Below are 22488 nucleotides of genomic sequence, written 5' to 3' on the forward strand. Positions count from 1 at the left end.
GAATTAGAATTTATGTGGACTTACTTGTAACAATCAATATTTTAAAGCATTTTTTTAAAAAAGTCCATGGTACTTATATACGTAGGAAAACATTGCAGTGACTTTGTGTTAGAAGAAAAATAACCAATGCAGAAAAGGAGTCCTTGAGACAATTTATCTTCATTCACTGGGGGTACGAGTTATAAATCATGATTTATGATGCTTTTCTGTTGATTTTAAATCTCCGTCCAGGTAAGTAGTTTGAATGACAGCTTTTGATATTATTCTGGATACCTAGCAAGGAAATGGCCTCCTATTTTCCTCTGTGAATTAATAAAAATTGCTTAAGGCACATTGTTTCAGTCTATTGAGAGCATTTTTTCTTCTCTTTAAAATAAATACTTAAAATTGCACATTGGTACTTCAAAATGTTTGTTGAAAGATAGAATTAAAAGATAAGTTTTTGTTCAACAATTGTTTTGAAATCCATGCATAGTTGTTTTTTTTTTAAGATTTATTTATTTGAAAGGCAGAGTTACAGAGAGAGAGAGGAAGGGAGAGAGATGGAGAGAGACCTTCTCTCTGCTGGTTCACTCCCCAAACAGCTGCAACAGCTTGGGGCTGGGCCCAGTGGAAGCCAAAGCTGGGAGCCAGGAGCTTCTTCAGGGTCTCCCACGTGGTTGCAGGGCTCATGTCACTTTTCTGTTCAAAAGCCAACAAATGGTCTTACCTAGCCCAGGCTTACTCCCAGCTTGGGAAATACCCTCCAGTCAGTTCCTCTGCCTGGAAGGTTCTTCCCTTGATAATCACTTTGATAAATCTCTTACCTCCTTTGTTCATTGCTCAATTGTTGCCTTCACAATGATACTTTGTGCTTTTAAAGCAAGTTTGTCCGTCTCCACTCTGCATTATATTTGGTTGTACTCTTCCCTTTTTTGTGTAGCCCTAATAGCCTTCTACACTTTATTTATTATTACATTCATTATTTGTTATCTCTAATTCCCCTATTCTAGAGTGTAAGAACTGTGAAGACAGAAATATTATTCTGTTCTGACTACTAGTCTAGTCTAGGGTATCAGTGCAGGACTTTCACAGAGTAGATTTGCAATCATTTCTGAAATGAATTAATATAAGAATTAGTCTATATGATAGCTTCTTCCAATTTTTAAATATTTATATATTTTACTTATTTGAAAGGGAGAGAGAGAGACACACAGAGAGACAGAGAGAGAGAGAGAGACAGAGAGAGAGAGAGGGAGAGATGGAACTCCTATCCTTTGGCTCACTCCTTTTGGCTGGGAGCCTGTGTCAGTCCAAAGCCAGGTACCAGGAACTCCGAGTGTCCCACATGTGTAGCAGGGACCCAGCTACTTGAGCTATCACTTGCTACCTCCCAGGGTGTGCATTCACAGGAAGCTGGAATCAGGAATGAAGCCAAGGCTCAAAACCAGTTTCTCCAGTATGGGATGCTTGCAACTCAAGTGGCTTTTAAATGACTGCTCCAAATACCTGCTCCCAAGCTCTTTTTTTAAAACTTTTATTTAATGAATATAGATTTCCAAAGTACAGCTTATGGACTACAGTGGCTTCCCCCTCCCCCTCAGTGACTTCCCTCCCACCCGCAACCCTCCCCTTTCCCACTCTCTCTCCCCTTCCATTCATATCAAGATTCATTTTCAATTTTCTATATATACAGAAGATCAGTTTAGTGTACATTAAGTAAAAATTTCAACAGTTTGCACCCCCATAGAAACACAAAGTGAAATATACTGTTTGAGTACTCGTTATAGCATTAAATCTCAATGTACAGCACATTAAGGACAGAGATCCTACATGAGGAGTAAGTGCACAGTGACTCCTGTTGTTGACTTTACAAATTGACACTCCTGTTGATGGCATCAGTAATCTCCCTATGCTCCAGTCATGAGTTTCCAAGGCTATGGAAGCCCCTTGAGTTCTCCGACTCTTATCTTGTTTAGACAAGGTCCTAGTCAAAGTGGAGGTTCTCTCCTCCCTTCAGAGAAAGGTACCTCCTTCTTTGAAGACCTGTTCTTTCCACTGGGATCTCACTCACAGAGATCTTTCATTTAGGTTTTTTTTTTTTTTTGCCAGAGTGTCTTGGCTTTCCATGCCTGAAATACTCTCATGGGCTTTTCAGCTGGATCTGAATGCCTTTAGGGCTGATTCTGAGGCCAGAGTGCCAAGCTCTTTCAATTTTAAGTAGGAACACTTTGTAAGACCTATAGCTATGGTTGTAAGGAATTATAAGGCCACCACAAAACACACCAACCATGGGAGTTAAGGGAAAAGGTTTGTTGTTAGGTGGGGGAAACCTGGCAGGCTGGAGGGAGAGAGCAAGAGAGCAAGAGAGAGAGCACACATGTGTAGGAAGCAGTTCCTGTCATACTCTTGCAGGGGGTAGGGAAGTGGGAGCAGTGGGTGGGGGTTGGATCTGACGCTTGTGGTTGGGCCGTTTGGTCACCTGACTTCTAGCAAGTCAGTCTGGGCTTAGGACGAATGAATACTGTGCAAGATGGTGACAGGGGCCGGAGCCTAAGATGGTGTCCAGAGCTTAGTGATTCCGCAGATAAAACCATGCCATTTTACTAAGATAATAGATAACTAAAGGTATGGTTTTGCTATGGGTGTGGGTATGAAGATAAATTACAGGGGCCTGTGGTGTAGCGGGTAAAGCCACAGCCTGCACTGCCAGCATCCCATATGGATGCCGGTTCAAGTCCTGGCTGCTCCACTTCTGATCCAGCTCTCTGCTATGGCCTGGGAAAGCGGTGTAAGATGTCCCAAGTCCCTGGGCCCCTGTATTCATGTGGGAGACCCAGAAGAGGCTCCTGGCTCCTGCCTTTGGAATGACACAGCCCTGGCTGTTTTGGCCAGTTAGGGAGTGGACCAGTGAATGGAGGACCTCTCTCTCTCTCTCTCTCTCTCAATCTCTGCCTCTCCTTTCTCTGTGTAACTCTTTCAAATAAATAAATAAATCTTAAAAAAAAGAAAAGAAATTGCAATTAGTTTCAATTTGTGGTTTTAACGGTCAGTGATGACCCAGACACAAGGAGCTCTCCTTTACCCTAACTTTAGCCTTTTTCCCATATCATATTCTTTATCGGGCCATTCATCTATTTGTTATAGATATTAGCTTCCCTTTGTTTCAGGCTGACATTGTTGAATCACTGCAGCCACTGTTGCTCCCTCTATGCCTTGCATCTCCTTTCCTAACAAGTAATTTCTGCTCTGTGGGATAAAAATGTAGTTAACCAAGATTTTAGCATTTGGTGTATGGTAAAAAAATAAATCGGTGATATGAATGAAGTGCTTGGGCTATGTTATGTCACTAAAAGCTGAAAACATTTCTGGTGATGAGTATAGCTCCTTTTTTTCTCGGTTGTGATCAGATAAACCACATAAGATAACCAACCTAGAATTCAGAAATGGTGCATCTGATTTGCAGCTAATATAGTATACTGTGACTACTTTTTGCAGATTTAATTACAGACTGGTTAAAAAAAAAAATACTAACGTTAGGGCCTGTGTTGGGGCACAACTGGTTAAGCTCCTGTCTGCAGTGCTAGCATCCCATATGGGTACCAGATTAGGTCCTGCATGCTCCGGTTCCAATCTAGCTCCCTGCTCATACATCTGGGACAGCAGCAGAGGATGGCTCAAGTCCTCAGACCCCTGCTGAAGCCCCTGGTTCCTGGCTTCGGCCTGATCCAGCCCTTGTCTTTGCAGCCAATTGGAGAGTGAATCAGTGGATGGAAGATCTCTCTCCTCTCTCCCTCTCTGTTTTTCCCTGTAACTATGACTGTCAAATAAATAAATACATCTTTAAAAAATAATACTGACGGGACCGGTGCTGTGGTACAGCGGGTTAACGCCCTGGCCTGAAGTGCCGGCATCCCATATGGGCGCCGGTTTGAGACCCGACTGCTCCACTTCCAATCCAGCTCTCTGCTATGGCCTGGGAAAGCAGTAGAAGATGGCCCAACTCCTTGGGCCCCTGCACATGCATGGCAGACCTGGAAGAGGCTCCTGGCTCCTGGCTTCGGATCAGTGCAGCTCCAGCCATTGTGGCTAACTGGGGAGTGAACCATCGGATGGAAGACCTCTCTCTTTCTGCCTCTCCTTCTCTCTCTGTGTAACTCTGACTTTCAAATAAATAAATAAATCTTTTAAAAAAATACTGAGATCATCAATGATCTGACACCAAAGCATTGCTTTTTAAAATATCCATATTACCAATTCATTTTGTTATTAAATAATATTATTATAAATAATTTTCCATATCTTGGCAGAATAATTTAATGTTGCAAGGGGGAAAATACTGGGGGAAGCCAAATGCTTCTGAATTAAACCCCAAATGGCCTTGTGTAAGTGGTTTTAATTGTTGACATGTAAGAAAATCTTATTTGTTAATTATTGAGTATCTTTGTATTTGACTTGAATTTTTTCACTTCTATTGAATTATCCACTTTAATATAGTAATAGAAGTAAAATAAAGCTGGAAATGATTTTAAGTTTAAACCCCTCTCAGGGTAATGTTTAATTATATTTGGAGTAATAAAGACTTGATTAATTAAGTCATTAATCTTCAAAGTTTGAACATAGTTAAAATACATGTTAGACTTTATCTTGTTGCTGATATTTGGGTAAACTTTTCATAAGTAAAGATTTTTTTTAAAGATTTTATGTATTTTTTTTTGAGAGGTAGAGTTACAGACAGTGAGAGGAAGAGACAGAGAGAAAGGTCTTCCTTCCGTTGGTTCACTCCCCAAATGGCCCTTAGGGCCGGCGCCGATTCGAAGCCAGGAGCCAGGAGCTTCTTCCCGATCTCCCATGCGGGTGCAGCGGCCCATGCTCTTGGGCCATCCTCCACTGCTTCCCCAGGCCACAGCAGAGAGCTGGATTGGAAGTGGAGCAGCCGGGACTAGAACCAGCACCCATATGGGATGCTAGCACCACAGGCAGAGAATTAACCTGCACCACGGCACCAGCCCCACATAAGTAAAGATTAAACATCTCATTGTGTTATAGTAGTAAGCATCCCATTTATATTTATTTCATACAAAAATCAGACCAGTTCCTACTGTATTTCTGGTTCATTTGTATTTTGGAAAGTATAGACTAAAGGCCAACCAAGTAGAAGAAATATGAGAAATATTTATATATGAAATTAAAAATCCTGTATAGGGATTGGATTCACAATTATTTTGTATAATTATTAATTTGGAAATAGAGAAAATCCTATTTATTATTCTTAAATGCCTGTTAAAAATGAGTCCTTTAATTTTCAGACTCAGAAAATTAATTTTATCTGTAAATGTGTCATATCATTTAGGAGATTTCTTAGTCATGCTTTTCATATGTCACATAAATCAGAGTCTAGTTCACATGAAAGTTAGAGGAAAGTCCAATTTCACTAAAATTATATACAGTTCTGGCATGTGAAACCAGCTAATAGTATCTAGTAATGACTGATTTACCTGAAAGCATCTGGCAAAATATTGTAGAGAAAAATAATTGTAAACAGAAAATTCATTTTTCTTACATGCTTATCTTGTTAAACCTGAGATGTTAGGTTGATAATATTAGTAAAAGGTAATCTTTTATGTTTTCTAATAACTTAAAAATGGAGGTTTTCTTTTTCTTAAAAGACAGGTCTTTAGCCCGCTTTTTTCCATACTATTGAATGAGTCTCCATCCTATCCATCACATAGCAGGTGAATTTTCCCTACCTACAAAGAGTGTTCATGAAATCACATGACAAAGATTTTAGTTGCATGGTTTATAGAATTAAAACATTTCTCAATAGAGAATTGCATGTGGGAGTGAGGGCCAGGGATTCCATGAATGATGTGGAAGTGACAGAGGCAGTGGTGATGATGAAGGTCTCTGAATGAAAGGAGGAGTTTTCCTGGGTACTGGGGAGACTGATGTCTGGCGATGATCATTTGCCCCTCTGTTTTTCATTTTGTAGGAGCAAATCAAGAATGTGTCCACTTTCAGTTTGTATGACCTTGCTCCTATAGGGCTCACAACCACATTGCCAAATCCCTGGGAACAGATTCTCCAAGAGACTGTTGCCTTGACAGGCCCTCCCCGAGGTTCCGTGACCCCACCACACACGTTGCTCTTGGAACCGGCTTCCCATTGAGGACATTTGCCTTCCAGGGTTTCTTTTCCAGGAAACATCATTTCCTTCTGGGAGATTCACTCTGAAACTGGGACGGTTTACAGCTTGTCAGCCCGGGGTTATAAATCTTAAAAAGTATATAAGGAAGTTTAATTAAAGATGACAGGAAGGCTTTGGTAATTTAAGCCCTCATGAACCTGGCTTCAATTAGTTGCCTGACTCAGTTCTGTGTTGTGGCCTGTAGTGGGTTCTTTTTCAAGTCAGTGAATCAATTAAACTTTAAACAAAACAAAAAGGAAGAGGGACATTTATGTATCGTTACCCAAAAAAAAAAAAAAAAAAAAAAAAAAAAAAAAAGCAGGAACCTTTTTTGTTGCTGGAGAGAAATAATTTGAAGAGAAAGAGATTATTCTTTAATTGACAGAATTTGGAAACCAAAAAGAGGGTGTCACTTTAAGTGTGTGTGTGTGTGTGTGTGTATGTGTACCCATGTATGTACTCACTCTATGTTCTATGCTTTTAGTCTACTAGTTAAAAAGCTTGACAACTACTGGATGTTTGGATGAAGATACATCTGTATAGTTCTGTTTCAGTGTTAGACAAGGTTTTTCAATTCCCAGTAGAGTAATGCTCAAGAAGTAATTTTAACCTGTACATACACCAGTTTTCTTACCTCTGGTACTGGGATGGTGATAATGTCCTTAAAAGGGTGTTGGGGAGAATACATAGGTGACTTATGTATAAATATATAATTTAGCACACCACTTACATATAATAGAAAGTAAAGCCAGTTATTTTCATTTCCATTTTCCCCCTCTAAGATATATCGCATGTAAATATTGTCCCTGTCGCTCCCCCTCTTCGTGGAGGAGCAACACAGGACCCTGCGCTGTTCTTTCGTCTGCTCGGCCCTCCCCGGGTTTGCTGCTGGTTCTTCCCGGGTTGGCTACTATCCCTTCCACCTCCGTGGAAGGGCAGTTCCCCCTGGCCACATTCCCCACTTCCGCAGGGGAGCGGCACACCGCCGGCCGGCTTTCTCGGGGGCTGCATGGGTTCCCTTAGATGTTCCCCATAGATGTTCCTGGTGCATGCCGTCTCTCTCCTCCTTTATAGTCCTCCTCTGCCAATCCTAACTCGGCTGCCCACACGCCGAGTACGCTGCTCTCCAATCAGGAGCAAGTCCTACAATTTATTAGTTGAACTGGAGGCAGCTGTGCGGAAGCTGTTTACTTCTCTCCCAGCGCCATATTGTGGGAGAGCAGATGCATAGAATAAGTCTTAATTCGAGTAACTTAGTCTAGTCCGGATTGCTCCCCACAGATCCCCCTTTCTTTTTATTTTTGGCGTTGATACGCGCCTGTCTTCGGTGTCCCGCGGCACACACTCTGCTCCACTTGCTAGAGTTGCCACAGGCTCTTACAAGTCCTATCAGTCAGGAAAACCGAATCCGGGTCCTCTCTTCGCCATGTTGTGAGGAGGTTTTTAGGCGCTGATGCGTGCCTGTGTTCGGTGCCCTGCAGCGCATGCTCTGCTCTGCCTGCAGGGGACTTACAAGACCTATCAGGCAAACCGAATCCAAGCCTTCTCATTGCCTTATTGTGGGGGAGACTTATTAGTGTTGGTTCGTGCCTATCTTCGGTGACCTGCAGCTCATACTCTGGTCGAGCTGCTTGCTGGCGCTTACCGCCTTAAATCAGGCAGACCGAATCCAAGCCTCCTAATTGTTGCATTGTGGGGAAGCTTTACTGATGTTAATTCGTGCCTGTCTTCGGTGACCTGCGGCGCATAAGCTGCTAGCCGCCGCAGGTGCTCATCGTGCTCATCGCCTCACTTAATCAGGCAGACCGAATCCAAGCTCTCACAGTGCAGTGTTGTAGGGAGGCCTTTTTATTTCTCTATTTCTCTATCTCCGGGCATTCCTATTTCTCCCATTTTACTTCTATCTTCCAGCATTCCTATTTTTCTCACTTTACTTCTAAACTTCTGTTTCTCTTATCCCTGCGGCTTTCCGGCACCTCGCCCCGCCGGCGGGTTCCCGGCTCTGCGCCGCTTCAGCCCGCGCGCCTCTCTCATCTGCGCAGCTTCCCGGCTTTGCGCGGCTCGGCTTCGCGCGCTCCGCGGTCTCCACGCTTAACCCTTTCGCGTCTGAACCATGGCCTACGCCAGCCCCGTTCCCTATCTATTCACGCCCCGTGCTCTCTCTGCACGCGGCGGCTTCCGCGAATGTTTCCGCCACCACCGGCATTCAGTCCAAGTTCCCCGGACTAACCTGGCGAATTTCAACCTGGCGGCCCACGTCTCTGCCTCTGGTTCCAGATCTTCGCCTCTTGCTCCCCGGGGTGACTTGAAGAATTCCAAGGTGGCTTATATCTCCGCCTCGGCCTGCACTCGCGGCTTCATCCTCCCTAACATTTTTCTCTACCCGGTATGTTTCCTTAAGTTTTCTTCCAACAATATTCCTCTCATTTCTCCTGGCTTCTCCCCACAGTCCGTATCCGAGTCTAAGTTTCTTATAGGTTTCACTTTCACTTTCAACCTGCAGTCCGTATCTAAGTTTCTTCTTGCTTTCACTTTAAATCCTAACTTCTTTCCCACAGTCCATATCCGAGTCCGAGCCTCCTCCAGGTTTCACTTTCGCTTTCAATCTCCTAGCTTCCCCGCCATAGTCCGCATCCGAGTCTATGAAAGCTTTCACTTTCGCTTTCAATCCTAACTTCTTTCCCACAGTCCATATCCGAGTCTATGCCTAGGCTTTCCATAGCTTCTTCCGGCACCTTTCTCGTCTGGCTTTCCCCCAGGCTCTTCGCTAGTCTCTCTCTCCGGTATTTTCCTGCTTCTTCCCGTTTCTTCCCTCCTAAGTTTCCTATCCGTCCTAGGTTTCCTATCCGAGTTAGGTTTCCTATCCGAGTCACGGCACCATTATGTCGCTCCCCCTCTTCGTGGAGGAGCAACACAGGACCCTGCGCTGTTCTTTCGTCTGCTCGGCCCTCCCCGGGTTTGCTGCTGGTTCTTCCCGGGTTGGCTACTATCCCTTCCACCTCCGTGGAAGGGCAGTTCCCCCTGGCCACATTCCCCACTTCCGCAGGGGAGCGGCACACCGCCGGCCGGCTTTCTCGGGGGCTGCACGGGTTCCCTTAGATGTTCCCCATAGATGTTCCTGGTGCATGCCGTCTCTCTCCTCCTTTATAGTCCTCCTCCGCCAATCCTAACTCGGCTGCCCACACGCCGAGTACGCTGCTCTCCAATCAGGAACAAGTCCTACAATTTATTAGTTGAACTGGAGGCAGCTGTGCGGAAGCTGTTTACTTCTCTCCCAGCGCCATATTGTGGGAGAGCAGATGCATAGAATAAGTCTTAATTCGAGTAACTTAGTCTAGTCCGGATTGCTCCCCACAGTCCCTAGTAGAAACATAGAGTCAGCCTTGTCACTGTGGTTCTTCCTTTCCACACATAGTCTAATCATGCCGGTGTATTCTAAGTTTGATTAAGTATATAATAATAATCCTAAGTAGTCATATTTAACATAGCATGATTAAAATTCACAGCCTAGTAATGTGCGTTTTTTCCCATGTCCAGTCCAATTACACAAAGGTAACCTCTTCAGTTATTTCAGATTTTCCTTTTGTAGTTTATCCATTTGGCTAAATCAGATACTTTTACCACTAGTTTTTATTCAATTTTTGGTCAGCATCTTTTGTTTCACACTTGCCCATCTCTACTATCCTATTGATTTATTCAACAAACATTTATTAAAGACATAATAGCATGTTCTGTGCAATCTGTAGCACACATTTTTGGCTTATTTTCTTCTATGTTATATCTAGGACCTAGCCCTTGGCACTTCAACATGGGATACCGATGTCCCACGCAGCATCATAACTGCTGCACTGAATGCCTGCCCCAGGGAGCGGTATTTTGGCAGAATTAAGAGGATACCAAGGAAAGCCTCTTTACTCAGAGGTTGGCATTGAGAAATAAAAGTGGGCGGACGTGCTGTGTTACTGTCTCTGGGTAGAGGGTTTCAGGCTGACAGAAGTAAGTGGATAGGATTTGAGTGAGGTGCCTGTTTTATTTATTTCAAGAACAGAAAATAGTTGGCCTATATCCAAGGAAAAGAGTTAAAATGAACGCATGACCCAATTCTGAGGAAGATAAAGTAAAATATTAGTATGGGCCTGCTGCCACTGTAAAGACTTGAGCTTTTCCCCCAGAGAGGTGGGAGGCTTCTCTGTGCCCTGGGGAGAGACATAAATAGGCATGTAAGTGAGGGGGTCACTCCCACTGCCGTGTGAGAGGAGGGTGTAGTGAGGAAAAGGGTGCTATCAGAGAGTTAAGCAGAAAAACTTGGGCTATAAAGTCAAGGTGGAGAGAGGAGGTGAAGCACAAATGTGTGTCACAGGTTTTATCAATAGAATAAGCAGACACAATTGCAGTGGAACCAGCCAACAGAAAAGAGACACATTGTCAGCATTAGCCACTGGAAAGATTGTTGTCTCCATTTATTGAGATAGACGAGAATGTGTGAGGAGCAGGATTGGTTGGGACAAGGTAAGATATTAATTGATGAGCCAGTTTTGAAATTACTCTAAGATATGTATATTATTGAAATTAATAAATGTTACAGAGGCCATTGGATAAAAACCTACTAAGGAGGCTGTTGGATAAAAATTGTAGGGACATAAGCATATAGCATAGGAAAATTGCAATAAACTGTGAGACTAGACATAATTAAGGCAATATGTGTACAGATGAAGAAAGCAAAAGCACTTGGGCCTTGGGTAAGGAGCTCACCAATGTTTAAAGAGCAGAGAGATAGATCCACTGCAGGAAACCAAAAAGAGTCAACTTGTAAACCCAGCCATCCCGCTCCTGGAATTTACCCAAGGGAAATGAAAGCAGCATATGAAAGAGTTATCTGCACCCCCATGTTTATTGCAGGTCAATGCACAATAGCTATGATATGGAATCAACCCAGATGTTCATCAACTGATGACAAGATAAAGAAATTGTGGTAAATATATAGTATGGAATACTACTTGGCTGTAAAAAATGAAATCCTGTCTTTTGCAACAAAACGGATACAGCTGGAAACCATTATACTTAGTAAAATAAGCCAGCCGCCAAAAGACAAATCTCATGTTTTCCCTGATCTGTGGTAACTAACAGAGTATCTAAAAATGTAATGTAGAGGAATGAAATTGGTATTTTGAGATTCAATGATTTTTTTAAAAATATTTATTTATATATTTGAAATGCAGGACACAAAGAGAGAAGGACAGAAGGAGAGAGAGAGAGAGAGATATCTTCCATCCTCTGGTTCACTCCTCAAATTGCTATAATGTCTGGGACTGGGCCAGGCCAAAAGCAGGAAACAGGAGCTTCTTCTGGGCCATCTTCTGCTGCTTTCCCTGGTGCATTATCAGGGAGCTGGATTGGAAATGGAGCAGCCGGGACCCAAACTGGCACCCGTGTAGGGTGTTGGTACCGCAGTCAAAGGCTTAATCTTCACCACATCGTTGGCCCTCGTTACATGTTTACAGCCCTTGTCCTGATGTCTTGACTGTTAAGGAACAGTGTTTTGTTCTTCTTACTATTTGTTGAGCTCTTTGCTTAGTTTAGGGCTAATTTATGAGTATGAAGTAAACAAAGTAGATTGTTATAAAAATTAAGAGAAGGAATGAGAGAGGAAGGAGGAGGAGGGATGAGAGTGTGGGTGGGAGGGAGCAAGGGTAGGAAATATCAATATGTTCCTAAATATGTCTATATAAAATATATGAAATTTTCTTACCTTAAATACAAAAAAAAAAATTAAAAAGAAAAAAGAGTAGGAAGCCTGGAGAGCTTGATGTCCTGGGAAAGAGTTTTCCGAGAAGGTAGAAATCAGTACTAACAATTTATACATAGCCCCTGTGGGGTGGCAGTTACTGTTCAGAATAGTTCATACACATGTTCTGTCTGAATCCTCATAGCAAGTGTATGAGGCAGATACTAAATACGACTTTTCAGGTAAAGAAACTGAAAATGGGTGGGAAGGCCAATTAAATTGTGCAAAATTTCATGGAGACTTCTCTGTGCACTGAACCTGGGGATCTGGCTATGGAGTTCGTGTTTCTCAGCATCATCTGCCAGACTTTAACTGCATCAAATGTCGTGGATAAGTAGGATGAGTACAGACTGAGAACTGGCATGTGGGTTTTGTGCTGGAGACTTTGATGAGAGCTATTTCAATGGCATAGTTGCTATGATGTGACTGGAATCTGTTCGATAGAGGACAGGAGAGAAGAATTATATATACTCATTTGTCTAGTAGTTATATGTAATAATTATCATTATATAATCTTATTTAAATTTTTAAATATAGATATGTCTTTCTAGGAGTATTACATCATTTTCAATTCTGTGATTCTTTTATATGTTAATTTATAACTTTATGAGGAAATAATATCTTTGTTTCTTTTCACTCAACTGTGGTATATCTTTGGGCATTCTCTTGTATTAAACATTGATGTTAACATTTCTGCTTAGTTATCCCCTACTACTAACAGTTTCCAACCCTGTTATCTGCACTTTTATTTCTTATCCATGTTTCTAACATTTATATCCTATTTTTACACATAAGTGGTTCTTCCGTGTTCTTAGTATACAATAATTCCCCAACTTCAAAACCAATGGAGTGTTTATTTAATAGTTACTAAAAATGTTCTGCAGAATCAAGACATATATTGACATTTCTTCTTATTCAAGGCCTTTGTGAAAGTAGACATTTGTTACAATTTAAGCATAAAATAGTAGATAGCCTTGGCTATGGGCCTGAGCTCACTTTATGATACTTTGGGGAAATCAGTCCAAGTAAACCATGCAAACCCTGTTTGCCAGCATCTATCTTTCTGGGATTATTCAGTCATTTTAGTTTAAATGCTTCTTGTTTGGGTAGTTATTTGCTGACTTTTATTTTATTTTATTTGTTTTGCCTGTGAAATTGTGTGGCCATGGAACAGTTATCAATGGGTATCAGAAGACATGTGTTCAATTTTTTTCCTTTTAATAGCCTCTTCCTCTATCTGCAGCTTTGTAAACTAACTTGCTCCCTGACTCTGGGGGACTGAGTGCTCCCTGCATGTGCACACAAGGACAAGGCTACCCTTACTCCCCATTAACTTCATTCCATTTATTTCCTCTTCTCCAACATCTGTTGAAGTCTTGTACCCATTGATGGCGCTGGTCCTCTCACCTCATCTCCATCTTGTTGCCAAAGTAAACATCTATTATTCCTGTATCAACACCTTACTAGAGTCGTGCTAGGGAGAAAGATTAATACATGAGTTTGATTGTCACAAGTCATGAACAAAAATCACTCTTGGTCCTGGTAACTTTTTTCCTATAACATCAAAATCAATTCACTGAGTTTAATTTTCTAGCTATGGAATAGAAAACATCATAACTATACTCTGTTTCCAAAGGAATTATGAGAATAAAAATTTATTTAATATATCAGACTAGAATTTAAGACAAGCTTTATGACACACATGTCTAGATAAAAGCAATAGTGAGACCAGTATTTTGTATCTTGTAACTACCAAATCTTTTTTTTTTTAAATGTAAAGTGTCTATCATCATAGAGCTGTGACTCAAGATAGCTAATTTGTGATTCATTCAATCATCACCTTTTACCACAGGACATTTTGCTGTCCTCTTTATGTGTTTTATGATGATCTTTTCCTGAAATTTGTATCTAATTACAGATATTTGGATTTTAGTATTTATGGATCACTCTCTTCCCAAATACAGAACTGGTCATACAGCCTTGATTATTTTACTTGCAGATTTATGCCTTATGATTATATAGTAATATAGTAATATATATTTATATATTAATTAATATATAGTAATATATATTTCTGTTAAATACTATACCTCAAAGTTGTAACTTATTATCACTGAGAATGTACCTGTCTCAAAACAATAATAACCCTAGCAGTATGAACACTGAAATATGTCAGGGCTACACAGAAAACTGAATTATAACCAAGAGCTGACTGCTGAGTATGGAATTTTATCTAGGGGCCTTACAAATTTTAGCAGCTCAGACAGCCCTGTCCATGACTTTAACCATTAATCAGTGGTTTATGTTCATTAGGAAGCACTTTTTTTTTTTTTTTTGACAGGCAGAGTGGACAGTGAGAGAGAGAGACAGAGAGAAAGGTCTTCCTTTGCCGTTGGTTCACCCTCCAATGGCCGCCGCGGCCGGTGTGCTGCGGCCAGCGCACCGCACTGATCCGATGGCAGGAGCCAGGAGCCAGGTGCTTCTCCTGGTCTCCCATGGGGTGCAGGGCCCAAGCACTTGGGCCATCCTCCACAGCACTCCCTGGCCACAGCAGAGAGCTGGCCTGGAAGAGGGGCAACCGGAACAGAATCTGGTGCCCCGACCAGGACTAGAACCCGGTGTGCCGGTGCTGCAAGGCGGAGGATTAGCCTAGTGAGCCGCGGCGCCAGCAAGGAAGCACGTTTTCAAGCACGTTTCCTCTTCACATGCTCTTTCCTATGCTTTCACTTCTGACAATCCCTGCCGCCTCCCCCTTTCTAGTTGCCCCTTCAGTCTACCTTCTCATAAGATGTACATTAAATAATATCTATCTATCTATCTATCTTTCTATCATTCCCTCCTGCAAGTCTGTGTGGCAGACCTAGACCAAAGCTCACTGTCAGAAAATTGAGATCCTGGTAACCCCTTAACACTGTATTGGTGATTTTATTTGAATGGCATAAAATGGGAGTGGAGCAATTATAAGGACACAATAAAATAAATTTTTCATGAATCTTCACATTATTATACATATGCATTTGCTTAACTATTTTGCATATAATAATTAAAGGCTGTTTTCATAAACATATGTTCTGGAAAACGTTTGCTGGCTTAACTTTGTGCAGACTATAATGCTTTCAAAGTTTTTGGAAGTCTTGAATAACCTGATTGTTAACTAATTGGGGTGATTTTTGCCAAAGTTTAAATTTTTAAAGTAACAAGATCATTTTGTCTAGTAGTATTCAAGGTCTACATTTCTTAAGGTAGTTACATTAAAATGAAGTTTTGAAATGGAGCTCTGAATGTACTGAGATGTAATTTTACTCCATACTGGAAATTGTAAATGGAAAAGGATCCATGGAGCAAAATAGTGTCTTAAGCAATGTGTAAGTAAAAGCATTCTGGGAAATCTAATTTATGGTGACATTGTGTGAGAAATATGAGCCTGGATTCCTGAGTTTTCCTTTCTCTTAAAGTTGGACAATCCTGAAAGAGCAAAGCACTTTGATGCCATCATATCTTAGTCAGGCATCTGCCTCTTCAGTAACTGCTCTAGGACTCACAAAAGCAGCCCAAGTAGGTGGCCTTAGTAACTGTCTGTTGAAATTAAGATAAGGCAGAGGTTATAATGCATTTTCATACCATATTTCACTAATGAGATAAGCTATCACAGTAACCTGTGTCAACTGAAATCGGGATGATATTTCAGTCATCCAGCTACTACAAAGAGTCATGTGTGGATGAAAGCGTTTCTGACTCATTTATGAATTAGGCAAAAACTGTTTCAGTACTCGATGAAGGGCAGGATGGGAGAGGGAGTGGGAGAGGGGAGGGCCGTCGGAGGGAGGGAGGTGTGTGTGGGGGAAGCCACAACCATACGAAAGTTGCACTTTGTAAATTCACATTTATTAAATAATAATAAAAAAACTATTTCAGTGAACTCAGCAACATTTAAGCATAGGCACAAAGTATTTTATCATTTACCCTGAACATATATAGTTGTAAAATCTCTTAAATATTTTTGAAGTAGTTTCATTGTTTTGAGATACAAAAGATGCATTTGCAGAAATGGCTAAACACTCTTGGAGCTGTTAGCCTTTCATTTATTTTGTAGCTGTTCACAGATATCCTACAGTAGGGAAAATCTTTATGGTACAGGGTGAATTTACCATAAGGAAATTGTTAAATCTTAATTGTGAATAAATGGTTTCTTTTCAACTCTGAGAAATCATAGGACATACAGTATAAATATATTCCTTGACAAAATGTAGGTTGTCGCTCCCCGTCTTCGTGGAGGAACGACACAGGACCCTGCGCTGTTCTTTGGTCTGCTCGGCCCTCCCCGGGTTTGCTGCTGGTTCTTCCCGGGTTGGCTACCGACCCTTCCAGCTCCGTGGAAGGGCGGTTCCCCCTGGCCACTTTCCCCACTTCCGCGGGGGAGCGGCACACCGCCGGCCGGCTCTCTCGGGGGCTGCACAGGTGTTCCCTCAGATGTTCCTGGTGCATGTTGTCTCTCTCCTCCTTTATAGTCCTCTTCCACCAATCCCAACTCTGCTACCCACACGCCGAGTACGCTGCTTTCCTCCAATCAGGAGCAGGTCCTACAATTTATTGGTTGAACTGGAGGCAGCTGTGTAGAAGCTGTTTCTCCCTTCTCAGCGCCATATTGTGGGAGAGCAGATGCATAGAATAAGTCTTAATTCCAGTAACAGTCTAGTCCGAGTTGCTCCCAGTTGCTCCCCACAGTAGGTAACTGGACGTAAGAATTTAATCAAAAATTGAAATCATCCTATGGCTGTTAAAGGAATTCCATATATAATATTGAATTTTTTGGCAAAGAAAACTGCACAGGATTTACCAGATTTTAAAGGGAGAACTAACACCGACAGTATATAATTTCTTCCAAAGACCAGAAAAATACTAGTCATTTTAGGAACTTTCAGAATACTATTGATACCAATACAGGAGAGGAGGTGCGACAGTATGTCTCATTTCAGTAAGTGCAAACTGCTTTCACTAATAAGGTCTTATCAACTTAGTGGAACTCTGCTGAGAATATTTAGTGCCGTGGTTCTCAGTCTGGAGCTTGTGTGTGAGTCACTTGGGGGGCTTAGGAAAATGGACAGCTGGCTATACCCACAGCTTCATCGTTCAAGGTCCTTTCCCATGTTCGGTCCCTTCCTTCCCCTCCTTGCCCCTCCCCTTTTTTATTTTTTTATCAAGTTTATTTATTTTTTGGTTTGTTTGCAAGGCAGATACAGAGGCAGAGATAAAAATCTCCCGTCCCCAGGTTAGTACCCCAAAACCCACAATAGCGGTGACTGGGCCAGGTAGAATCCAGAAGCCTGAAACTCAATCTAGATCTCCCTCATGGGTGGCAGGGACCCACATACTTGACCCATTACTTGCTGTCTTCTGGGCACATTAGCAGGAAACTGGATCAGAGGAACTCATACACAAGGGATGCAGGGATCCCAAGTGGCAGACTAGCCTGCTGTACCACAAGTCCTTGCTTTTCTTTCTGGGCTGGCCCCTCTAAATTTTTGATGACCGTTTAATACTTATACACCTTTACAGGATGCCAAACAATACTTCTCCGCAGGCACACAGTGTTCACTGATTAAAATCAAGCAATCACCCTCTCGGCCTCCCTGCTGTTCCTTAATGTTTGGAGCCTCTCACCTCCTCTCCTCTGGTTCTTTATAGTGTATATTTCATTGTTCTGATCTGAAGGTGTCCCAGTGTGCTATGGAACACTAGAACCTATTCTGTTTATCCAACCTCCCATCTAAATTGTCCATTTGTAGACATAAAGTCTGAGTGGTGAAGAATCTGAAATCATGTGTCCATTTTAAGTTCTGCAACTATTTCCTTGTGAGAGTACCTTGTCTTGGACTTCATGGAATTTGTTCTAATTGAGTTGATGGATTTCTAGGATTGCAGCACAACACTCAAGATGGGATTTATTTTCCTTCAATCTTTAGCTTCTTTACAAAACAGAAAAGTGATGATTCTTATTAACCTAGAATGCAAGTCGAGGCCTACTCGGTGAGTAAGAGTTTTTCTGAGCCAAAGTGAAGATGGTTATCCAGGATATATGAATTGCTTTCACAGGACAGGTGTTCCAAACAGTACTAAGCAGTTTGAGTAGACAGACAGCAATAACGGAGGGGGTTGCACGCTTCATGCTATATTTATATTTGGTTTAGAAGACTAGTGCGTGATTTAGATTGCCTGCTGCTTCCTTCATGTTGTGTTTCCCAGGGGCGGCAGTGAGAAGCAGGGGCATGCACTTGAAGTGTTTAAGGGAACAAACCTCTCACTCGGGTTATTTACCATTCAGACGGCATCAGCTGGTCCTCAAGGTTTAACCAATGATTTCAGGCTGGGTCTTACCTGACCAGGGCTCCCTATCTCATTTTTTCCCCTGGGCTAGTGATTTTAGTGAACTTTCATCTTATCTGGTTTTAAATTCCTTTCTCATTGTTAATATGGCGAAATCTGGCTGAAGAATGTGGAGGAACTATTTGACTTATTCTTGCAACTCTTCTGGAAATTTAAAATTATTCCAAAATTTTAAAAATTTAAGCAATAAAAATAATATAGTTCAATCTTTCTCAGACCTAAAAATCTTTAATAAAATATACTATATCATCTTCAGTGTTTTTTCCTAAAAACTGTTGGTGTAAGACTCTTAAAATATATTGAATTATAGTATATCTTGCGTAATTGAGTCTTAGTTTTTCTTTCAGCCATTTTCAGTGAATTTGGAAGAAGATACTGATTCCTGTTTTTGCAACTTAATGAATTTTAAAAGAGAAATAAAATTGGGAGTTAAAAATTGTTCACTAAAATTCAAACCCAAGAAGTTTCTTCATATTCTGAGATTTTTGTTTCTTTTTATTCCTCTTTGGGAACAATGTTGTTAATTGAACAACTGTGATATTGTGATTAAGTATGTTCTTCTCAATCTTTGAGTATTTAAGGGGTTCTGTGCAGGGATTTCCATTCATGTGATATGTTGTGAAGGTAAATAAGAAGGCAGGAAACAAGGATGATTTTAAATTAATTTTGTAAAAATTCTTTTATTGTAGAGGAAGAATGATAAAGCCTATATATTTTGAAAGATTGCCTTTATGGAAAATATAGTTTATTCAGCTACTTTGGGATTAACACATCCAGTTTTAAAACTACTGCTTTGTGCCTGATTTTTAGATTCTGATGAACTAACCACTGTCTAATTGTGTAGAATGAGTGTGTACCACATAGCTTAATAAGTGAAATTTTTGCTGATGGTTTTTAAAAGATATTTATTTCTTTGAAAGGTAGAGTGACAGAGATGGAGACATGGAGAGATTTTCCATCTATTAGGTCATTCCCTGAATGTCCACAATAAGAAGAGCTGGGCCAGGCTAAAGCCAGGAGCCAGGAATGACATCCTGGTCTCCCATGAAATGGGAGGGACTCAGTACTTGAGCCATTCTACTTTGTTTCCAAGGCACATCAGCAAGGAGCTGCATTGAAATGGAACATCCAGGACGTGGATCAGCACTCTGATAATGGGATGTGGATCTCCTATGTGCCAGCTTCATTTACTGTGCTAGCCACATGCTCTGCTTGTGACCTTCTATATATTACATGAGAACCCAGGGTTCTTTTCCATTGGTGACTTGAAAACTCAGATTTTCCATTGAGATGTGGTTATGCTTTTACTTTACACATTTCCACAGTAATAGAGAGATCCTGGATATTTAAGTAGATAGTTCAATAAAGTGTGTTAACTGGTCTAGCAGTGTTCAAGTTGCTCAGTGACTAAAGATCCAGGAAAGAGCACACATAAAGGCACAGTTGAGGGAAATGTCCTTTCCCACTGAAGAAAGTAGCTGTTTGGCAGAGGAGGAGATTTAAACAGGAACCAGTTCTGGGTGTTTATTGCTGTTTGAAAAAGAATTAATGAACAAAAAGTACCCGCAGGGTGGGTATTTGATGCAATGGTTAAGTCACCAATTGGGACACCTACAGCCCACATTTGAGTGCCTGACTTCAGATCCTGGTTCTACTTTTTTGTTTGTTTGTTTGTTTGACAGGTAGAGTTATAGAAAGAAAGAGAGACAGAGAGAAAGGTCTTCCTTCCATTGGTTCACCCCCCAAATGGTAGCTATGACTGGAACTGCACTAATCTGAAGCCAGGAGCCAGGTACTTCCTCTCGGTCTCCCATGTGGGTGCAGAGGCCCAAGCACTCGGGCCATCCTCCACTGCCCTCCCGGGCCACAGCAGAGAGCTGGATTGGAAGAGCAGCCTCCAGGACTAGAACCTGGCGCCCATATGGGATGCCGGCGCCACAGGTGGAGGATTAACCAACTGAGCCACGACATATGCACTTCTGATTCTAACTTCCTGCTGAGGCACACTGCAGTGGGCAGCAGTGATACCTCCAGTAATTCAGTCTCTGCCACCAAGGAGTACTACTGGATTGTGTTCTGGGTTCATGGTTGTTACATGGCCTTGCCATGGCTGCTGTTGTCAGCATATGGAGAGTGAACTAGTTGATAGAAGATCGGTTTGCCTGGCTTTCTCACTTTTAGATTAAATGAAAATAAATACATTGAAAACTTTTTAAATATTTGAAAACACCCCAAATTCTAGTGATGAAAAACAAGAATCATTTTATTATGCCCTAGATTTTGTAATCCAAGGAAACACAACACAGAGGAGGTGACTTATCTTTGCTATATTAACTCCTGGCCTTATGGGGAAGAATAGAATGACTGGAGTATCAAAATTGTGGAGAGACAAAACATCTCTGGTTGGAGAGTGCACTTCCAAGATGGTTTCTTCACTCTCAGTTCGGCAGATTAACTGAAATAGAGCCTATGCATGGTCACTCCGGCATGATGATCTCAGAGACATCCTAATCCTTATGGTGACTCTGTCAGTTAAGGTAGTCAGAAGCCTCTTCCGATTCAGAGACAGGTTGGATAGGACAAAGATCTTACCTTTTAATGGAAGGAGTATCAGTTTGTTGTGTTTCTGTGTTGCAGTTGTCAGAGTGTATGAAGAGCAATAACACTGGAGAAGCAGGCAGAGAGCAGTTTATGGAGGCTGTGAATTCTATGTGGCTCTAGGCCTTAGTTCCTGAATGTAAAGAGACTCTGTTTTGGTGTTTTAAAACCTACATTTGTTTATTTGCATTGTACTTGAAAGTCACAAGGAAGAGAGACATACAGAGGTCTTCCATCTGCTGGTTCACTCTCCAGATGCACATGGCAGCAGCCAGGGTTGTCCCAGGGCAAAGCCAGGAGCCCAGAAGTCAATCCAGGTTTCCCACAAGCGTGAGTCATCATCTGCTGTGTCTCAGGGTGCAAATTAGCAGAAAGCTGAGTCACTTTAGGGGATTTTGGGGGGAGGGGATTTTTTTTTTTTTTGTCATTCATAACTTGGCATTCCTGTTGTCAGAGTAGCCAAAATATGTGCTCTGGGGCCAAGTACTGCAGCTATGGTGGGAAGAAAGCTAAGAGGTTAATGTTAATGGACCTGAGGTTCTGACTGGAATCGTGAATTTGGTGACTGGTTGGAGGTAAGGGTGAAAGAAAATCCTCATGTTTATATTTTTGTTGACTAATTGGAATGAAGATATGTTTCAGTTAGGAACATTATTATACAACATTAGAAACAGGAGAGATGGAAGAGAAACCAGAGGAGATATAGAGAGAAAAGTTCAGGGATGGCTGTGTGAGATTTGAAACTTTTTTTTTCTTTCTATTAATATGAAGAGAACAGATTTCATGCATTTCATAGGTACAGTTCTAAGAAGATTAAAAAAATGTAAATTCATTTGAGGGGTAGAGAGACAGAGATGGAAGAGAGCTCCCACCTGCTGGTTCCCTTCCTAAATTCCCTGCAATGGAAGCTGGGCTGGGGCTCAAGCCACGAGCCTGTGATTGTCAGGAACCCAATTACCTGAGCTGTCACTGCTGCCTCTCCATGCCTGCATTAGCAGGAAGCTGGCTTCAGGGGCTCGAGCCAGAAATCAAACCCAGCTTTGCAAGCATATTAACTAAGGGGATAAATGCCCACTCTCATGTAGTTTGTAGTGGGATTTGAGAACAGAAACGGGCCACCAAGGTCAGGAAGCCATCTTAAATTATTCTTATAAGACTTAGTTGGATTCCTATACAGAAAGACTAAGCCTGAACAGGGAACTGTTATCTTATATTTGGCTTTAGCTTCTTTGTCTCCCTTGTATGGCTGGCTACATGCCTACATTTGACTGAATCTTCTAGTGTTACATGGCAGCCATAGGAATTGATAGAATACTGTGCATGGGTACATAGTTACTGATGATGATTTTTCCACACACATACTGAGCTGTACACTGGCAAGGGTTAACACAGTTGCTGTGTGCTAGCAAGCAGGACCTGAAGTGGTTATGTATAAGCAGACAGTAACTACAGAGGCAAGCAGATAATGACCACATGCTGTTTCCAGGATGTTTCTTTTTCTCTGTCTGACCTTGGGGTGGCCTCTACCACATAACCCGGTTTGCAGCTTGAACCC

The 22488-nt window shown here is 41.7% G+C and overlaps 1 protein-coding gene across 11 annotated transcripts in view; it reads left to right on the forward strand.

Moving 5' to 3' along the window:
• Positions 1-22488, forward strand: part of NAV3 (neuron navigator 3) — a 966035-nt gene that overhangs the window by 696969 nt on the left and 246578 nt on the right. The gene's annotated exons all lie outside the window — the stretch shown is intronic.

This window comes from Oryctolagus cuniculus, chromosome 11 (genome assembly GCF_051225735.1).
Source record: "Oryctolagus cuniculus isolate XC-2025 breed Fujian yellow rabbit chromosome 11, ASM5122573v1, whole genome shotgun sequence".
Lineage (NCBI taxonomy): Eukaryota > Metazoa > Chordata > Mammalia > Lagomorpha > Leporidae > Oryctolagus > Oryctolagus cuniculus.